Here is a 21316-nt window from a genome sequence, read left to right as displayed (position 1 = left end):
GGGAGAGAGGGGAGGAGGATGGTGGAGGAGGGAGAGGAAGTACAGGGGACAATGGGGGCGGGGAGAGGGAGAGATCTGTGTCTTCTTTGAAGGACGAGGACACCATTCATGAGGACTCCACCCTTGTGACCTAATTACTTCCCACAGGTGCCACGTCCAGATGCCAACACACTGGGGATTAGAGTTTCAACAAATGGATTATTGCGGGGGGTGGGGTTGCAAAAACATTGAGTCCAATAGCAGGTGCTTTTCCTCGGCTGTCTTTCCTAGATGCGTCCAGTATGGCCCCTTACAGCTCTCTGTGGGGCTTACCTGTAGGCCTTCTCTAAGGTGAGCTGACGGCCAAGAACATTCCAAAAACATTCCCATGGCTTTCCAAGGCCCTCCAGGTAGCTGCCGGTTGTCCCTTTCAGCTGGGGCACTGGGCTGGGGCGCTCACGGATGGTGGGGTGAGCAGCCAGGACGGGTGAGCGTTACCTCTGGGTTGGTGGAGTCTGGGCCACTCTCCCCGCCTTGACCCTCAGCCCCCGTCCCCATGTTTCTTCCCACTGTCTGCTGCTTCTTTCTGTGGCTCTGTCTTTGGTTGCCTAGGAACCACTTCAGCCAGAAATGTGATTGGCTGTCCTTGCCAGATGGATTGCCTGAGCCGGGTGAGTTCCTGGGTAAGCAAAGGATGTTGAATAATTCCCTCCTCTCCCCTTAAGATTGATGGTGAGGACTTGGGCACTGCAAACAGTGGCTCCATGAAAACCAATTGTTTGTGGACTAATGCTTGGGTTTCAGCCTGGGTGGGAGTCCTGGGGGGTGGGGCTGGCTGGCCTCGAAGAGCCAACTCAGCCCCAGTCGCTCGCACACACCCACCCTACGTGGGAAGTCGCTCAGAGGACACTGTTTGCACTTACAGACTCAGGTTAGCCGTTGTTTCTGGAGAGCAGGTGTGTGCTGTTTGCATCACAACACGGAAACAGAGCTGGATGCTGCAGTGTGAAAGCCGAGAGTGAGGGGTTCTGCAGCCCCCAGCTGAGCAGACTCGATTTAGCAGAAACTTTCGTGTGCTGGGTGTTTCCCATTATAGAACTTTTATATCCGTGAATCCTATGAGACACGCACTTCCGCCCCCATTTTATAGGTGAGGAAACTGAGGGCTCTCTGAGGTCGGGAGAGCCGTCAGGGGCTCAGCAAACATTTTCTGTAAAGGGCTGAAGAGTAAGTAGTGTGGACTTTGCAGGCCATATGGTCTTCGTTGCAGGAACTCAGCTCTGCTGTTCAAGTGTGAAAGCACTCACAGGCCATTAGTAAACCAGTGTTCTAGGCAACCCTATTTACACAAGCAGGCGGTGGGTCGTAGTTTACTGACCCCCTGCCCCCAGTCATACAGCTGGTTGGGGTGGCGCAGGGCTCCATGTCCCCTACCCTCATGACTGTATATGAGCTCAGGGATCCTCAAGTCTTTGGCCTGGGCCAAGCTGATGTCTCTCTCTGCTCTCCCCAAGATGTCTCATGGACTTGAGTACTATTACTTGAGTACTATTACGTACCAAGAACGCCTGGTCTATACCCTTCCCTCTCCTCTGAGGTCCGCATTTACCCAGGGGCTCATTTCATGTCTCCTCTCGGGTTTCTGACGGAGAGCTCGGGCTTTGAGTATCTAAAGCTGAACTGATGACTTTCCTTCTCTCAAACAAAATAACCTATATACGCACCAACCCAGTCCCAGCACCCCTCCCTGTCTCAGCCACACGGCTCCACAGCCAGCCAGCTGCTGCACCCAGAAACCTGTTAGTAAAATCTGGTCTTCTCTTCCCTCTCCTTCCTTCCTCCTTAAACAGCCTGGATCATGGCCCTTCCCTGTGTCTGCTTCCCATAGCTTTCCATCTGAAGTCCTAGCTTCCCTGTGGCGGGGAGGGTGCTTCAGGACTGGCCTCCCATCTCCCCTTGCCAGCTACTCTCCACCCACACTGAGCACCTGTCAACTCTTTGAACATGCAGTGCTCAGCCACCTCAAGGCCTTTGCACGTGCTGTAGCTGGTCCAGAAAGCATTCTGCGTTGTGCTGGCCGGACTGGTCCTTCTCCAGTTTCAGTCCTCCATAGCTTTTTCTGCCGTTACTCTCCAGTGCTGTCCAATAGAACCTTCTGGGATGATGGAAAAGTTCTATAATCTGCACGGCCCAGTATGACCCGCCACCTAGCCACATGTGGCTATCGAGCCCTCAGAATGTGGGCAGCACCTCCAAGACACTGGATTTTAAATTTTAATTGAAATTGCTACGTCTGGCAGGAGACAGTTGTGTTGGACACCACGGCTCTGTAGCCTTCTGCTGTGTGAGTTCTTTGTAATTCTCTGCCCGTTGGTAGTTATTTGCTTTGTCTCTTTCCATGGGTCTCGTCAGAATGGAAGGATCCTGAGAGCATTCTGTTTATCATGCTTGTCCCCAGTCTCTCGCACAGCGCTGAGCACAGTACATGCTCGCTAAGTGTCTCGTTGAGCGCATATAGCACAGTCATAGGCACATCTGCTCCACGCTGAGCCTGCGGAGGGGGACCCGCAGCGGGGACTTGGGGGGCAGCGGGAGCTTGACTGGACCTCAGGTGTTAAGGTTCTGCGGGCCGCATGTGTGGACCCACGGCCACAGGGACAGCCAGTTTGGTGATCGGCCTGCCTGTCACCACCATGTGGTGTCACAAGAGCCTGCCAGTGCCACTGGCTGAAGGACATGTGACCCTGCCTAAATGCTGTTCCCACAGTGTCCCAGGAAAGTGCACCATGGCTCAGCTGCTGGCAGGTCAGTTCCGTGACAGCTGGGGCCTCTGGCCTCTCTCCGTCTCCCTTTCTCCCCTCTCACATGGTTTGCTCTTCTTAGAGAGCTGTGTGCTCAGCTCTGCGCTCTCTCTGGCCGTCTCTCGGCGGGTATCTCTTGCCGCCTTCATCTCTTCCACCTGAGGAAGCCTCTTGGGTGGACGAGGCAGCTCCTGCCTGAGCTCCAGAGGCTTCAGAGGAGGCTGGGGCAGTGGCGGGGGGGCGGGGGGGGAAGCATGGGGGGCCCCAGAGGGGGAGCGTGGAGGGCAAACTGCAGTGGATTCCTTTTGTTTCTGCGTTCTTAGCCCTTGCAAAGGAGAGCAGCTCCCGGGGTCAGGAAGTTGGGTCTTCTGCACAGGGCCTGCCCCGGCTGTGCAGGAAAGTCCCTGTGGGGCTGGTGGGCTTCCCAGAGCATGTTTTGCACCTGCCAGCCCTCCTGATTGCGAAAGGTCGTTTCTGGGTTGGCCCCTTCCACGGTTTCCTCTGCTTGGTCCTTAAACGGAGGCAGGAGCGGCCTCTGGCTCCGGGCAGGGACGGGGGCAGCCCCCGCCCTCAGTTTGCTCTGTGTCCTTGTGCGGCTGACAACGCAGGCCAGCTGTCGGGCCCAGGGTACTCTCAGCATCCGGGCTTCACTTACTCCAAGGTGTTTGCGGAGACCCAGAGTCGGGGAATTTTAGAGCTGAAACGTCAGGATCTTAGAAGTCATGGGGAGCCTATTTTTGCCAGAACGTTGTTTCAGATCCCACAAGCCCATCATTTGTGAAACACCACTCAGGCCTTTCCTGCTGATCTTCATTCAGAGAGTCTGGCAGTCATTTGAGTCTCTTCCCATTAACTTCTGATTTGCTAAAAAATATATTTTTAGATGGACTGTATCATTTGATGAACATGGGCTGGGGCTTCCTCCCAGGGCAGTGAAGTAGCTGAGACTGCAAATTCTCTCTCCCCAGAGGAAGGCAGTGGATAGTTAATTTGGGGATAAAAATGATGGACCGTGGGCCCATGACCATGGCCTACCTTTGTGTCTTAGCTTGTGTCTTTGCCCTAAAGTGTAATTTTTTTTCTGATTCTATCCATCTCCTCAGGGATGCTCAAACAATCAGTTTCCAAAAAAGGTGGCTGATTACCAGGCTGATTACTGAGTGGGACTTGGCTAAAGATAGACAATTTGTTGAACTTGAAGCTTAACATCTGTTAGAGCTCGGGCTGCTTTCTGTCTGGGCTGGGGGAGAAAACTCAGGGGAGCAGAATGTCAGAGTGAAAGTTGCCAACCCATGTGTGGCTGGCCTGCTGCGGGAGGAGCGACGTTTCCCGAGGCTCTCCCTGGTAAGCACCATCTCTAACGGGGATCAGGTCTGGGTCTCTGGAACTCCAGGAACAGTCTGGATCAAAGGGGCTCAACTTCTGAGAGTTGCTCCTCTTAACCATTCATCAGGGCCCTGGTGGAAGTTCATAATGGCTAATTGTTCTGCTGAGGGAGGCATGCCTGGAAGTGGGAGTATTTTCCAGGAAGAAGGCTGGAGAGGCTGGCTTTACTTTAGGGAAAACATCTGTACACATGTAGGTCATGCGTGGAATTTCCTGGCTCAGCCTTGTTCTGAGGAGGATCCTGGGACTGTGTTCCTTTCCTTTAATGCTCAGGGGAGAGAGAATGGCCCACTCTGCAGGGCAGGGCTGTGGGGAAGAGGAGGTCCCCCACGGCATCAGTGTCCGAGGGACCCTGCTCTTGGGGAAGAAGGTAGAGGGGACTGGGCGTAGAGTGTGTGTGAGGCTGTGGGGCCGGGGCATAGGGCCAGTCCGGCCACTGAGGCATGACAGCCCAAGTCTGCTGGGCATTTTGACTCCTGAACCAGTGACTGGCAAAGTTTGTAAGTGCTGGATGGGAAGTTTTGTGACCAGGAGCCTGGGATCTGGTAGGGTGTCCCTGGGCAGAGGTGTACCTAGAATGTTCCTTCCTCAGAAGGGCTTTGCCTGTGGACTTAGCCAGGCACCTTTGGTGGAAGGTGCGGAAGCAAACCATTCAGAGTAACTTAAAGACAAGAAGGTGTGTGTCTCCTGTGACCAACATGTAGGGTTCTTCCAGGGATAGTTACCAGGACGACTTTGGAAAAAAGGACCCTGCTCCCTCCTTCCCCTCTGGAAGAAAGCTCCAAATCGCCTAAAGTGATAGGATAGGGTTGGTGGCCTTTAGGATCATTCTCTGATGTCCAACAGGGGACCTGCCCCTGAGACTACCTGGGGCAACCCCTCTGACCTGGAGCCCTAGCTGCTGGGGGAGCTGGGTGCCACAGCCCCTGGTACCGTCTGCACGGACCTGGGCACACCGGGGCAGAGGGGTGAGGAAACTGGGGAGCACTGGAGTGCGTGGCTGGTCTGTGACGGATCTTGAGCCGCTCATCTTACATCTCCTGCCCTAACTGGGATGTCGCGGGAGGCAAGCCTGCTTGGGGACAACTCAGGTGTTTTGACACCTGTAGTGAATATCTTTAGTGACCAGGCTTGAGAGATGTGACCTAAAGCCCAGGGAAGGGGAAGGGGCAAGAGGAGGAGGACAGTTATGTCCGGCTGGAAGCTTCCCGCAGTGTTTTCCTGCTGATTGTGTCTGATGCTAGAGAGAGGTGGGGACAGAGGGACGGGGCTCCAGGTAAAAAAGGACAAGGTATACTGGAAAGTGGGGCCTGACAGTGCTGTCTGTGCGGATGAGGGAAAGTGGGACTTCAGAAATGAAGAGGTGTTCGTGCCCCAAGTCTGTCACGTCCGATTGTTCTAGTAACAGATGGGGGAAGAGCATGTCGGAGCCAGGCCCTCTCTGGGATGTAGCTCTTAGCATCCAGCCTGACTGCACAATCCAGGGGCTGCCTCCAGACTCTGGGGCCACCTCAAGGTTGAGCTGGGGCCCTGTGGTCACCAGCCACCTGCTCCCATGCACAGGACCGTGGGCAGGGGCCTAAGCGGAGGCTGCAGCCAGCAGAGCTCTCCTGGCCTCTCTCTCCCTCCCTCAGGAGGCCCTGAGCCCTGTCCCTTCACATGGCCTCCGTGGGCCAGGGCAGTGTTCTGTCTCCTCACTGGATGACTGTGTGACTGTGGGTCCACGTCTGTGGCCAGTGTATTGTAGTTGGACCAGAGAGCCGGGCGGCATTAAGATGGACGGGACGCCTGACGAACAGACCCACTGCTCCCAAGAAAAAATGGGGAGAACATGCTTGCCACAGACAAGCCCAGCTCCGCTGTTGGGAACAGCACAAGGTTCGACAGAGGCCACCTTGAAAAGCTAGCGGAGCCCGGCGCTGGCCCAGTGCACAGCCGTCCTGGCTTCGTGGAGGTGCGCACTGCCGGCCGACTCTGTGCCCGTGGCGCCTCCGCCGTGACCTCCGCACGGTGGGGTTAGCACCCCCGCCCCCTCCCTGTGGCTGGGAGAGTCTGCGGCTAGAGAGAGGAGGCATGGTCATGCTGGGGACGCTGGGGAGGACATGTAAATGTTTGTGACGTATTCTGCTCGGGGGTGTTTGTTTTAATATAGCGTAATTCCTGGTGAAGTCTGCGGAAGAAAACCCTGAAATGCTGGCGCATGGTGCTAAAGGATGCATTAGTGTCACTCCCCGAGAAAACCCCGTAGTGCCTGTGAAGTGGAAAAGAAGGTGCTGAACGTCGGAAACCAGCCCGCTCGGATGGGCTTTCTCCAGTAATGCCCGTCCGTCCCTTGTGTTCGCTTTCCTGGCTTTACGCGGTGCCTTTCCCAATTTATGCTCAAAATAGGTTATGTTATGTTATATTATATTGTTATGCTACATTATTATATGTTGTGTTATATTTGTAATTTCCTGAATACTGCCTTTCCCCCATCTCCATATGTGACTACCTCTTCTAAAACTCAGAGCTTAAATTCCTGGCATGGTGTGTGGGAAGGGAACCAGAGGTATGGGGCTGATGGGTAAAGGCTTGCCTGGAGAAACTATAAATTACCCAAATCTCAGGGGCCTTGGGAAGTATTGCCCTCATACCCAGGCATAATATTTGATTGGTTTAAAAATATATATATATATTAAAAATATATGTATATATAATACATATATATGTATATGTATATATAATACCATATATACACACACACACACACACACACACATATATATATATATATATAAGATGGAATCGGACCAGTAAGGTTATAAGATAGAAAAATAGAAGAAGCCAAAGAGGCAGAATGATGGCTAGGCCCTTTGTACCTTGGAGGCCACTGGCATGCACAGACAAAGGAACTGGCGTGCAAGGAGCTCACAGTCTCCTGGGGGAGGCCGATGCTGTGCTCCCCAAACATGCACTTGGGTGTTTTAGGCACTGGGATGGACACGTTAGCATTCAGTGGAGATCAAGTAATGGAGGGCTGCATGGAGGAGGGGCCATCCTGCTGAACCTTCCTGAGCAGGTGTCTGCTGGGCAGGAGGGCAGCCAGGTGGAAGGAACAGCAAGAGCCAGTGCAGAGGGGCCGGGAGGGTCTTGGAGGGCTGGGTGTGGGGGACTAGAGGGAAATTGCAGGGGCCAAATCTTGGAAGGCTTCGTGAGTCGCACTAAGGAGTTTGGGTAGCAGAGACTTGTGACCAGATTTGGGTGTGTGTTCAAGGGGCAAGGGAGATAACAGCCCACCTTTATTTCTTTATTGTGTTCCTTGTCACATAAACTGTAATTCTGAGTTTCCAGATTTGCCACTGAAAATACTGGTTGGCCTTTCTTGTTTAATATAGGGCTCCTTATTCATAGACGAAAGAGCCTATTTTCCTCTTTAGAGCTGTTTGGAAATCGGCTTTCCTGAAATTCTCCCCCGAGGTTCCTCCTAGTTAATAAAGAACCTTCTAGTTTTATGCCCCCATGTAGATAATGGTTTAGTGCCTGCGAGGCTGCCCATCACGGGGCTGTTTGGAGTAGGCGGGGCTGTTCTTCAGGGGACAAGAGGACATCTGTGCAGGGCCCACAATTCATCCCAACTGAGTGGAATATACAGCATCATTTTACTTGGATTTCTTTATACGTGTAGACAGAAATAATTTTGGGGTTTTTTTTTTTTTTTTTGTCTTTTTCCTGAGAAAATGTATGGCTTTGTAGCTAGCCTCGCAGATGAGAGCTGCTAAAAGGGCTGGTCTGACCCTAGGAAGCCAGGATGTGTGTGCGATTGGCTGGAGCAGGTCAGCCCACAAGGGAGGCTGCGGGGGGAACTTGAGGAATTTGGAAGGAGCCATGGTGGCTGGAAGCGAGGGAGAGAAAGGCAGCTGCGTGGAGGAGAAGCAGCTCTAGCAGGGTGAGGGGGCTGTGCACGGGGCCTTTTGGAAGCGATAAAAGGAGGGGAGGCTCCCAGGTGAGGTTTTTGAAGCAGGAAGGACAATGCAACGGGGAGGGGATAAGGCCCAGGCCTGGCAGCTGCGAGGAAGCCAATGGCATTACCCTGCATCAGGAAAAAGGGATTTGGGGGATAGAGTGGAGGTGGGGCTGTCCAGGCACCAGGGTCCTGCTGGAGCGCCAGACCCTGGCTGGGCGCTTGGAATTCTCCCAGGAGATGAAGGAGCAGCATCTCAAGCTTTGAGAGGCGCCCAAGCCTGGAGTTCACCCCAGGCGTAAGTGTCAGTAAGCAGTGGGCGTTTTCTCTTGTGTGGGACCTAGAAAGAGCTGGAAAGCATTTGATTGATGCACAGGGAGGGGAAGGTCCAGCTCACCTCTGGTTGCCCCGCAGACGAGCCCCCGTTACCTACTCGAGCACCAAGTGTCTGTCCCTTGCTCTGCGTGATGCTGGCTCTCTCCTCCTCTTTCTCTTTCTCTTTCTCGGAGGCATTGCTCCCACATCCTGGGGTGAAAGTGGTGTCCAGGGGGGAAAGCGAGGATTTGAGGGGCCTCCGTCTTGAAATAGCACCTAGGGGAGTGTCTGGTTCTTCTCCTGTATCAAAGTATTTCTGCGTGTTCTCTGGTGGAAATGCTAGTTTTCCATCACTGATGTCTTCGTTGTAGGTTTTGTATTTACTTGTTTAGTGGCTCTGGGATGATTTATTTATTTTCTTTAAAGATCCTATTTATTTGAGAGAGAGAGCGTGAGCACGAACGGGGGGATGGGCAGAGGGAGAAGCAGACTCCCCGCTAAACAGGGAGTCTGATGCTCGATCCCTGGAGTCTGAGATCGTGACCTGGGCTCAAGGCAGACGCCTAACTGACTGAGCCACCCAGGCGCCCCAGGAATGATGATTTGGTTGATGGATTTCCATCATCATGTCTGATGTTGAACGGGCCAATCCATTCAGTCCTTTGTTGACCTTGACCTCCTGAGCCAAGCAGATGAACCCCTCTGGTGTTGGCTTTTGAAGGAAGTGCAATATGGAATTGTTAAGAGTCAGAGCTTTCCCGTCTTAAGTTTGGACAACATTTGTCAGATTCTCCATTCATACCAGAGCACGTGTGCTATCACCTCCTTCCGCTTGCGCGAGCCAAAGTCCTTGATTCTTTCTTTTTCTTCTAATGCTTGGCCTGTCGGCATGTCCTGTGACAAATAAAGAAGAGATAAGCCCCTAATTATTTGCTTCAACTTTCATTAAGATTCCAGATGAAACCAGAAGCATGACTTTTAAAATAGTAGGACCCTTGAGATAATGGAAAACTTGGAGCCTTTGATGCAAGAGATTTGAGAAGACAAAGCACAAAGGTCTGCCCTTGTCCTAAAAATAAGGGGGAGGGCTGGGGCTTGTTGGTAAGTCAGAGGGCTTGAAGGCATGAGGACTGGAAATAATTGTCAGGTGGCCGTTGTCAGATTTATACCTTACTCTGCTCCTTTTATCGTCCAACTGAGTAGTATGGTGGCAGGGAGGTCAGCTCTGAGAGTCTATTTTAACTCAATTGGGTTATTGTCACAAAACCCTTAACCTTGGGACAGTTTGCCCCTTTGCTGTGGGAAATCGTATCTTTCACTGGAGCTTTGTTCTATGTAATTGGAATCTGAGGTTGCTTCTCAGCCCTGTCATAGTCAAACCACTGATTACGGCTTTGATACTTTTGTTATTAAATCGACCGCTGTTAAGAGATGATTCACGGTCCCCTGAAGTCAAGAAAAACTATCTTCTTTCTTTTTTTTCATTTTTTTTCAAGATTTTATTTATTTATTTGAGAAAGAGAGAGCTGAAGCAAGCGAGTGCACAAGCAAGGGTGGGGAGGACAGAGGGAGAAGCAGACTCCCCGCTGAGCAGGGAGGCCCATGTGGGGGCCCCATCCCTGGACTCTGAGATCATGACCTGAGCCGATGGCGGACACTTAACTCACTGAGCCACCCAGGCACCCTAAGAAAAGCTATCTTCTTTCTAGTATCAGTTACAGTGACAGAAGAAGGAAATGCTTATTTTAGCCAAAACTTTTTGAAAGCACACTTGGGATCTCAGCTTTTTCCTTAACCTTCCATGGGAGTCTCGAGTCTGACTACTCATCTTTGCAGCTGTTTCTCCCTCTGTCCTTCCCCCTTGCTTGTCTAGTGCAGGGCCCCACCTTCTGTCTCTGGACTCCTGTCTCCCCGCAGCCGATGTGATGTGCTGTCCCCCTCCCCCACTGCTGCCTTGCTGCCTTGCTGCCCTTGTCAGAGCAGTCATGGTGGCCTTGAAGGCCATATGTAGGGGGAGTTCTTCCCCATGTGAAGCCCTCCCCAGGCTCTCCAGCTCCTCAGGGCAGACTTTCTCCTCCTGGCCGTCTTCTCTTCCCCAGTGGTTGGGGGGGCCATAACTCAGCCTGCCCTTTGCAACTGGCAAGCTCCTTCCCACCTCAGGACTTTTCATCTTGTGGTTCTCTCTGCCTGGAACCTTCTTTCCCCAGCCCTGGGATGACTGGCTCCTCCTTCCCTCATCATGTCTGTCTTCATGTCTGTCTTCCTTTCAAGGAATGCAAGACAGAGAAAAACTCCCCAGTGCACCCCAGAACCCAGAACACTCCTTCTCCTTTGCTGATTACAATTTCTGTCAGACTGGCTGTGAATTAATTCAGTAAATATTCGAGTGGATTTATTGCTTGATTTTACAATTCCTCGCCCACAGCCATTTCACCAGGCTGTGTGTGTGTGTGTGTGTGAGAGAGAGAGAGAGAGAGAGAGCGAGCTGGGGAGGGGAGCAGAGGGTGTGTGGGAAGAGCAAGAAAATCACATTCTTTTCTCATTGCTCTGGAAATTCACCAATCATTGGTATAGCTGTCCCCTGACTACAGGCGGCTTAAAAGACAATAGGACTTGGCTCTGGGTTTCTCTGATTATGTTCAGGCGAAGGATATGGTACTCCTGGCTGTAGAATTCTGACATGGTAAGGAGTAGAGAGAGTAAACGCCTTCTGTGTGCCCGGCATGGTCTGAGTGCAGACTCCCTTCTCAGAACGACCTCATGCCATCGGTGGCAGGTGCCACCTCACGGATGAGGAAAAGGGCCCAGGTAAGGTGTGTTAGGAACCTGTCCAAAATCGCTCCCCTCCCCGGTGGAGGAGCACGAATTTTGGAGCCAGGTCTGTAAGCGCTCCTGTTTATATTTTGTGAATATTGTGCTGGTTTCCTTCTACGAAATTATCCGAATCAGGTCATTCTGATAGTATACATGAAGAACATGATTTCATTCAGACATTATCTATTCCGAATTTTTAAAAAAGATTTTATTTATTTATTTCGAGGGGGTGGGGAGGAGCAGAGGAAGAAGGAAAGAGAGAGAATCCCAAGCAGGCTCCGCACTGAGCACCGAGGGAGCCCGACGGAAGGAGCCCGACGGGGGTCTCGATCCCAGGACCCTGAGGTCCTGACCTGAGCTAAAATCAAGAGTCTGATGATTAACCAGCGGCGCCACCCAGGCGCCCCTCTGTTCAGAATGTTTTTAATAAGTGGGTCAAAGACTGCATGATGCTGCTGCATTATGTATGAGAGAACGGCGTGGAAATATTCTGAAGCAGTCAGTGCCTTCAGGAAATGGGCGTTTTCAAGGTGTTGAACAATACTTATTCTCTGCAACAGGCAGGCTGTTTACAAGTCCTTCTTTTCTTTTTGGGCCTGTAAAGAGATTGGAAAGAAAGGGACAGATTTAAGCGCTGCTCCTTTATCACACAAAAGCCTGTTTGCAGACACTGGTAGAAAAATGAGCTTTTAAAATTTTCTAAATGCCAGACTTTTTACCAAAGTATTCTAGCTCACATCCAGGTTTGTTCCATTTTTGTTTCTGGGTGCAACGTCATGGTCGTGGTTGAGACACCCAGTGCATCCCACATCGCCATTTACTTAGCACCGCTGGGAAGGAACTTTTCCGAAGTTTGTCTTGGGGCTTCCCGAGGGGCTGCTGGGGGAGGTATTGGCCGAGTGTCACCTCTGGGCAATGGCAGGAGAATTACTGATGTGCAGATAAATGAAATAAAACAACTAAACCCACTCTGGGTTCACTTCTTTCAGTCAGCAAAGCTTCAGGGTCTCGATCAAGGTCAGCCTTCTCGGTGGGAGGGTGTGATGCTCTCATCTGTAGTCACAGCTCCTTGGATCGCGCAGGGAGCTCACGATGCTTTCTGGGCCGCTGCGGTTTTAGCAAACTGGGTGAAATCTACCTGTAAGGTATGTACCCTTGACCCTCAAACCCCACAGGTTTGTGCGACACAACCCCACTTTTGTATGGGTTTTTTGGTGGCTGTTCAGTAGTATCAATATACTTTCTCTTCCTTACGATTTTCTCAATACTTTCTTGTCTCTCTCTGGCTTACCTTCTTGTGCAAATACAGTATAAAATACATGTAACATAGAAAATATGTGATGATCAGCTCTTTATGTTACCAGTAAGGCTCCCGATCAACAGTAGGCTACTACTAGTCAAGTTTTTGGAGAGTCAAAAGTTATACTTGGATTCTGACGGCTCGTGGGGCGTTGGTGCCCCAACCCCTGTGTGGTTCATAGGTCAGATCTGTATGTTAAAAGCGATGGCCTCAGCATGACTCAGTAATGAGTGTACACTGAACATTAGGAAGGGGTGAGTATGGGGCAGATAACGTCTAATGCAGTAAAAGCCCTCAAATCCTTTCTCCGTTGCTATTATTAATAATAATTTACAAGGCTTTGAAGGACCACTCTACAGGCAGAATTATAAGTGATGAATTATAAAGTCAAAACACATGAGCTTTAATTATCAGTAGAAAGGGCAGAATTCAGGTTAGCGGGACAGCCTCCAAATGTGCTTTTCCCCTTTTGACCAAAGATCAGTGTGGGGTGGTGGTGGTAGGGGATGCAGATGCCCGGCGGGGGTGGGAGGGCACGTGCACGCACGCACACACACACACACACACACACACACACTCACACTCACACAGGGGCAAGGGAGGGCAGAGGAGAGGGAGACAAGTACTGAGACACGCTCTAGGACAGATAGAAACCGAACCCAATTCAGAGCCTCAGACAGAGTTGCACAGAGATAGACATGGAGACGGATAGACAGACACTTATGTGAGGGTGCTTTGGACATAAAGAACTTGGGGGCCCAGAAGGCTAAGGCCGGACCTCCCTTGCTCTGCTGAGCAGACGGCATCTGCTCTGAGCTTAGCACTTGAGTCTCCTTTGACCCCGTGATGATATCTCTCTTTGTCCAAGATGCGAATCAGTGAGGGTAACAGGATCAGCAGCTGACCTGACCCTCCTGCAGAAGGCACTTGGCTAACTCCAGGCGTGTGGTTAGCCTACAGCCTCCCCTGTCACCCGAGGTAGGTTCCAGGAACCTCCAGAGGTTATATTCGGGAGGGCAGAGCGGGGGCCCCTTGGGCACCCAAGTGGTGGTTGAATGAGGGGACGGGTTAAGGTGAGGCTGAGGGGCAGAGGGCAGGGGAGACCGGCTGGCCTGGCCAGCTGTCCACATGGGGCGGTCGCAGATCCAGATGCGGACACCTCGTTGTTTGGTCCATCGCCCTGGAGCTGAGGATGCCCTGGAAACCGATGGCGCCCAAACGTGCTGGAGACTGATTCACACTCTCCAGCCTGCCAATGTGGACCTGGGAAGGCCACTGGCGTCCCCAGCATTGTGGCTGGGCTCTGCCCCCTTCAGGCCAGCATCCCATCCCATGCCAGCATGCGCTTGTGCTCAGATACTCCTTTCAGATTACAGAAACCACACATGTGTTGCCTGTGTGTACGTCTATTTCTGTCTCCACACAGGTATGTGTGTGTTATGTAAATATGCGTGGGTGTTCATGTATATTTGCATATATATTTAATTGTTGTGTCCCAAATAAACTCGCACTATATGTAATTCCTTAATTTGCTGTCTTTTCCTGCTTATTACTCAACTTGGAGCTATCCTGACTATACACGTGAACCCACCACGCCCACGTCAGCCATGTGGGTGCTGGGGGGGGCTCTGGTACCTGCGGGGTGCTGGGGACACCCTAGGGGTTCACCAGACGTTACTGTTCTTTCCGAGTTCCTGCATCGTCTTTGACGGCCCTTCTGTCTCCCACATCACTCAGGCTTCATGGATGCTATCTACGCGTCTGTCTTCCCTGCCCCTTCTGATTTGTTTTGGTTTCAGAAATGAGGTATGAGACTGTCTTGGTCTGCGGAGGATGGGATGACAAAAGTGCCATAGACGGGGCGGCTTCAACAACAGACGTTTATTCCATGCAGTTCTGGAGGCTGGGGAACCCACGGTCAAGGCACTAACGGATTGGGTGTCTGGTGCGGGCCCGACTCCTTGGTCATAGATGGTCGTGTTCTCTCTGTGTCCTCACGTGGCAGAGGGGCAAGGCTCTTCCCTGGGGTTTGTTTTATAAGGGGCGCTCATACCCTTCATGGGGCCCGAGCAGCTTCGAATCACATCCATCACATTGGGAGTGAGATTTCAGTGTGAATGTGGGGAAAACACACACACACACACACACACAGTCCGTAACACAAACCCATTAGAACAGCATATAAAAGGAGGATAAGTGTGTTTTCAGACAAGACCAGAAGAGCTTTTCATTGAGGAAGGTGTAGGGTCTTCAGCACACGCGGTTGAACAGAGACATTTCTGTGTCTCCCCGACTGCTGGTGGTGTCGTAACTGCGTGGGAGACTGCTTGTTAGCCGTCTGACCGGGCAGGGTGCTCTGGGGTTCTCTCTAGAGAAAAGAGAAGGACCCTTAACGACAGTCTGTCGGAAGCTCCTTCTTAGGTCTTTCTCAGTTCCGTGTGTCCCATTCTTTTCTTGCTAGTGTCCATAAATCTCTTTTTTTCCAGTTGGGTTTTTAAGAATCTGAGTTTAAAGATTCCAGCTTAAGTTACCCAAGCAAGGAGTTTGGCTACAAAGATGAGATTTTGGCGATATCGTTGCAGAAGGCAAGGGCATTAAAGGGCAGTCGAGGCCTTTCTTTCTTTCTTTCTTGCTTTCTTTCTTTCTTGCTTCCTTTCTTGCTTCCTTTCTTGCTTTCTTTCTTGCTTTCTTTCTTGCTTTCTTTCTTTCTCTTGCTTTCTTTCTCCTGAGACTTGATTGGCATTCTGGCATTTCTCCAGGATCCAGTTACAAACAGGTAGAGTCAGGAGCCCAGGGCTGCTGGCTTGGCCTCCATCTGATGTGGCCTGCACTAAGGCACTCAGCCCTTGGAGCGTCTGCTCTGCTAAGTGCCTGGTGTTGTTGCAGAGAAGTCAATTTCAAAACAAAGCATGTGTAGGGATGTTTCGCTGGGCACATGTGTACACACCGGTGCAACCCACACCAAAGCCTCCTCCGTTCTAGAAACCCTCCCCTGAACCTGGGGTGTATGGGTGGTATGCACTTGGAGGGAAAGATGAAGTCAAGGTCAGTGTGACCCTGAGAGTCCCTTTGCCCAGCAGGACAGCCATCCCACACAGTGTGTAGGCTCCAGATTCTCTTTCATGCCCAGATCGGTAGCTGTGACTAAATAAAAAGGAAGACTTAGCTTGCTAGGAAGTTCCCCCAATTTCTAGGGGCTGGAGGCCAAAGGCAGAATCAGAGCTGCAGTAATACGGGGAAAGGATAATCCTTACAGTTATTTTTCCCACTTAGGTTGGACAAACCGTCCAAGGGCCCAGGTGGTCAAGTGACTGGCCCGTGTTCATCCAGGTATAGGGAGCGATGTAGCTGGCAGGAATTTCAGCCTGGAAAACTCTAGCAACCTGGCTCGCCAGAACTAGCTCTGTATTTGTGGAAGACGGCACCTGACCGTGGCCTCCTCGGTCACCTCACAGCCCAAGAAGGGTCTTAGCGCTTGGTTGTGTTGAGATAATGTTCCCCCTTGACCTGAATGTTGAGGAGGATCCTGCAGAGCGGATTCCTTTTCTGTTCGCACGACGGGCACAGGACAGTGATGGACTCTCTTCGGTCAGCCCGAAAACATTGCCTGTCTGGTCAGGATGTTTTCGGCAGGAGGGGAGCGTGTGTGGGTGCGCGCGCGGGAGTACGCGCACATGTGGTGACAGAGACAGCATTTCTTGTCAGGGCTGCCTGCAGGGGAAAATTTTGATGAATTGAATTTAGTGCAAAGCAGTTTCAAAAATACCCTCTCACATACAAACCCATCAGATCCTTACATGCGGAGAGGAAGGAGCTGGTCTGATCTGCCGAGAGCTCCGTTTTGTTTCTGGAAGGTCTCCCTCTCTTCAGCGATGGCAGGCGTTCTCTTGGCCTGGAGGATCTGAGCCTCCTCTCGACAGCGGGCTCTGGGCCAGCACTATGACATCTCTCTGGGTTTCGTCTCAAAGGGAGGGAGGCCAGAGGGATGCCTGTACTTTTGCTCGGGAGTAGGGCATATGTCACGGAAAGTGGGTCTCCTGAGGGCCTGCCTGTGGCCTTTCACTGTTGGTGGGCAGGTGGTTGCAAAACCTCAGTCCCCAGGCTCCCTTTCACTAGAATCCTGAGAAATTGCTATAGAAATAGACAACTTTCTACATAGTAACTTACCTTCGGCCATGCTCTAGAAGGATCTATTTCTTATATCTGGGTGCCTCAGGCAGTTGAACGTCCAACTCTTGGTTTCAGCTCAGGTCATGATCTGGGGGTCATGGGATCAGGCCCCACATGGGGCTCCACGCCCAGAACGGAGTCATCCCTTTCCCTTCTCCTCTACCCCTTTCCCAGCTCCTACTCTCTCTCTCTCTCTTTCTCCCTTGCTCTAAAATAAATAAATAAAATCCTTAAAGAAAAAAGAAGAATGAACTCTTTCTTGGTAATCAGATAGCACGTAGGTACAGGTAACTTTAGATTTTCAGGGGGTGGGGCACTGCGGCTAGGAGGTGGGGGTTGCCTTCTTATGTGCAGGCAGCGTTTAATGAAAGCAGACTGGTTCTGTGGAAGGCCCAGCTAAAGCTCGGCCCAAACGGGCTGATTTCCTTGGGAAGTCACCGCAGCTCTCCTGGCCTCAGTTTCCTTTCCTGTTTAAAAGGACGTGGTAAGCATGTCGGAATAGGACATTTTCTTCCATCTTCAGAGTTGGAAGATTCATTCTACAGTGTCTGAGATTTCTTTTCCCGAGCCCTTGAATTACTTCCTATAAAACTTGAGCAAAACGTAACTGTTTAATGATAAGCTGAAAAACTACGTTTACAGCGTCTCTTTAGTAAGAGATGCCCAGGTTTGGGGGCACGTGGCTGACTCAGTAGAGCGTGTGACTCTTGTTGGGGAGGTTGTGAGTTTGAACCCCATGTTGAAACCCTCGTTGGGTGTAGGGACTGTAAATAAACTTAAAAAGAAAAAGAGGGCCTCCCAGGTGGCTCAGTTGTTAAGCGTCTGCCTTCAGCTCAGGTAAGATCCCAGTTGGGATCGAGCCCCGCATTGGGCTCCCTGCTCAGCAGGGAGCCTGCTGTCCCTCTCCCACTCCCCCTGCTTGTGTTCCCTCTCTCGCTGTGTTTCTCTCTGTCAAATAAATAAATAAAATCTTGAAAAAAAAGAGATAATCCTATTTTATTTATACATGTATACATCACACATACTTTAGTGTATATGTGATTTTATTATACTAACTTTATCATTTATTATGCTAACTTATATTACATTAATATATTCTTTGGTGGGTGCTGATCTTGTTTTGTTGTTATAGTTCATAGAAGGAAAACCTGAAAATATTGAAAGTTAAGCAAAAAGATAGGGCAACAGGCCCTAGGGAGTTCTACATTTTGCCAGCTGGCTCACTTTGGGGACAGTTTCCACATAGTGCTCTATTTTAATACAGTGCGTCATCTGTGGAGGGACTGATTTCTTCATTGTGTGCTCAGTGGGAGCTCAGAACTATCTAGAGATTCTCTGAAATCTGAAAAAATATTTGAAAAAATACTCTTAAAACTTTGCTAACATACAGCTGGGAGGTTGGCATGTTTGGTTTTGGTGGCTAGCACAGTCTCTCTGTCCTTGGGGTTACACGTTTCTGTCTTTCCTTCCCGTCCGTGCACACCACACTGCGTGGGGTTGGATATCCTCAGCATATTGCCTTATGGGGATGGATGAACTTGGTTTTGTACCGCTAGGTAGCTACTCGGCCCTGTCTGCCTTATTCAAGAAGATCCTGCGTTCTTAGGACAAGCCGTGAAAAAACAGGTGCTGTTTGCAGTCAGTCATCAGTCTGTGTCAGGACTGCCTGGTCACGTGCAGCCCGGAAGCCATTAGCAGGTCTGATGCTGCGATTGGCATCCCCGACCCCTGGTGTCAGGTTTTCAAGTTTGCCAAGACAGCTTTATTATTCCCAGTGATAGACTTTGTCATAAGAATATATTATCAATTGAGCTTATAAAATAAATGAAATACTGCTTTGCTCCGCACAGGGGATCCATTTGGAAGAAGAGTTCTGCTGTTGAGAATGTTTGGAAACCACCAAGACAGTGAAAAGAACACAGATCCTATAGGCATACAGTTCTAGATTTGAGCCCATCTGCCATTGCATGCTAACTAGATGGCCAAGGGCAAAGTAATTTGCTTCCCTAAGCCTTAGTGATGCCATCTGTAAAGTGGGCCTGCTCTCTAGCAGGCGGGCTGGTTTTGAAGATGAGATGCAAATGGGCTTCGCCCAGTGCCTGACATGTAACAGAAAGTTGAGCATATGATAACCATTATAAAGCTGTTCATGCTGGGACCATATTTCATACGTGGTCATTATGAGCTAGCTTTTGACATGAGGGAAAGACATATGTCTCATTTTATTTGCATGCATTTGCATATTTGCTTATCTCATAACATAGCACCCGTCTATCCTGATGAATGCATTTTCCTCTAATTTAGAGATGTTTCAGCAGACTGGAGTGGCACGTTCTTTCTGATGCATCTTTGCAGCAAATTAATTTCCTTTGGAAAGTGTGTGAAGCCATAACAGAATCATTTATTGTACTTTGGTTTTTTCCTAGTAGGAAAAAAAAAATCAAACAGGCTATGGGGAGCTGCTTTTCCGCCTTGGGCCTCCAAAGTGCTGCTTTATTTTTATGTACAAGCTCTTTGTGGGTGGACTGCAGAAATCCCTGCTCTCGGAAATGTTTCTGAGCCCTCTGGGAAACCGAACAGGGGGAAAAGAGCTAATTAAAAAAGCTGCCATCCGCCTCCTCTAATTAACTTGCTCTCTGCTCCTGGGAGAGGGAGCGGAAATGTGAACACAACGCAGGCATCACCGGAAGTGAGTCCCATTCTCGTGGTTCACGGTCCCCCGTGCTGTTTTGATGCAGAAACGGTTCATGGTCAACAGGCAAGGAGCCACAAAGGGGCTTGATGGGCCGTCTCCCTCCCAACAGGGCGGTGGTGAATGGCGGTCCTTCCGAGCAGGTGCACGGGCCGGGCAGCTGCAGCCTGGGAGACCTCATTGGAATTCAGCAGCTCGGACCCAAGAGCATCCGGCTCTCCCTGTTGCTTGCTCGTGCTGAGGGAAAGAGCAGGGGTCCTTTGTGCTCTAAGGCTGTGCATCGCCAGGGCCCAGGGTTACAGAAGCCACGGGAGGAGCACGCAGCCTCTCACTCCGTGTCCCGGCTGCACGCCGGGGAAGCTCGCGGCGTCCGTGGCCGGCAGTGCGGCGAACTCCTTGCTGACATCTTGGACAGATTTAGATCCCAGAGATACGGCCAGAGAATCAGGGTGGGACTTTAGGGGACAGAGGCTATCCTTTGGCAGAGATGGCTTTTGCCTCCTGGCGGATGTGGCCCCTGGTGGAGTGGGCCCAGTGGATGTGGACAGCAGTGACCAGCAGTGGAGAAGCCAGTCTGATGGCCCTTCAAGGAAGCTCTGGAAAGAGGCAAGTTGGCTCCGTACGTCTTGTCAGTGTTGCCCCTGACGCAAGCTGTGCTGGGGGCAGGGTGACAGCTGGGGCCCACCGGGGTGATCCAAACTCTTGGTTCTCTTTGCTACTCCGTTGTGTAACTTCCTCGTGTTTTTCATGCTAGTGAACGGACCTTGCAAAACTCAGGTACCTTGATCTATTGTTGTCCAAGTGTGTATCTTCACTTTCCCTGGACAAAAGCTAAGGCCTTTGATATTAACGTATGTTTGTAAAAAGTCAGCACCGGCTGTCCTGTGTGTGGTGGTTGAGTCTTTCCTCATGAAATTTGATAGTGTGCAAGTTTCAGCTCCCCGGAGCCCATCAAAAGCTTCTTGGGTGTTTCTGTTCATCTCTTTGGGCCCCGGGAGGGCTTTGTGGTGGGTTGCAGGAGCCAGGATCCTTAGGGATGGGGTCTTTGGCGCTGGTAAAATGAGTCACTAACAAGTCGTAAAAACATCAGTGTGTCCATTTATCTGAAGGAGAACTCCCCAAATGGCTGTTTTTTCCTGTGCTGGCTGACGGTGGAGGGATTGGCTTGCTTCCTGCTTCTCTCTCCCGGCTGGCAGACGATCTATAGAAGAGGCTGCCCTGTGCAGAGGTCACGAGTGCTTTGACCTTGTTGGGAGCTCAGCAGCGAGAGTGTTCCATGCTCCGTGCTCTCCTGGCTCGTCCACCTCTGGTTACACGTCTTCACCCAGATTTGCCAGCTGGGTCACACGTGCCAGCAGCAGCCCTGAGTATCCACTCTCTTGATAATGACTTTGCTTGTTGCAAATGAGCGAGTGGCATTTTAGTCTCTGTACGATGGCTTGAGTAGGGACTCAGCCCAGGGGATGCCACTCTGGCAACCTTGAGTGGGGTTGGTCCAGGACCGTGCCCCGCTGGGCATTTGAGCAAGGGAGGAGCTGCCCCGCGGCCTGAGGACGCAGGCCTGGCTCCATGATTTGGGGAAGTCTCATTCTTTCTGGCTTAAAATTGAACCCCCTGTAGAAGCCGGGTGCTGGAGAAGGGCTGTTCACTCTGGGTTTTCCAGAGCCCAGGACACAGCTTTAGTTGGTTGAGGAGCCTCCCCCTTATTTCTGGGTGGGGTGGGTGTCCTGTGGGTGAAATTTTGGTCCAGTTCTCTGGATGAAGAATTTTCCTTGAGATCAGACCTTCGGGTAGAGTGGCAGTGGTTGTTATTGTATCATGGAGATCAGCAGGTTGTGTTTGTGTCTTGGTCCAGCACATCCTCCAGAGAGCTGGCTTGCCAGCTTGCTTTCATTCATTCATTCATTCACTCACTCATT

At 51.0% G+C, this 21316-nt stretch overlaps 1 protein-coding gene across 6 annotated transcripts in view; it reads left to right on the top strand.

Annotated features, from left to right (window-relative positions):
• Window positions 1-21316, top strand: part of TACC2 (transforming acidic coiled-coil containing protein 2) — a 204190-nt gene that overhangs the window by 137163 nt on the left and 45711 nt on the right. The window lies entirely within an intron of this gene.

The sequence above is a fragment of the Lontra canadensis genome, unplaced genomic scaffold (genome assembly GCF_010015895.1).
Source record: "Lontra canadensis isolate GAN:19392208 unplaced genomic scaffold, GSC_riverotter_1.0 scaffold79, whole genome shotgun sequence".
Lineage (NCBI taxonomy): Eukaryota > Metazoa > Chordata > Mammalia > Carnivora > Mustelidae > Lontra > Lontra canadensis.
This window is presented reverse-complemented; position numbering and strand designations above follow the sequence as displayed.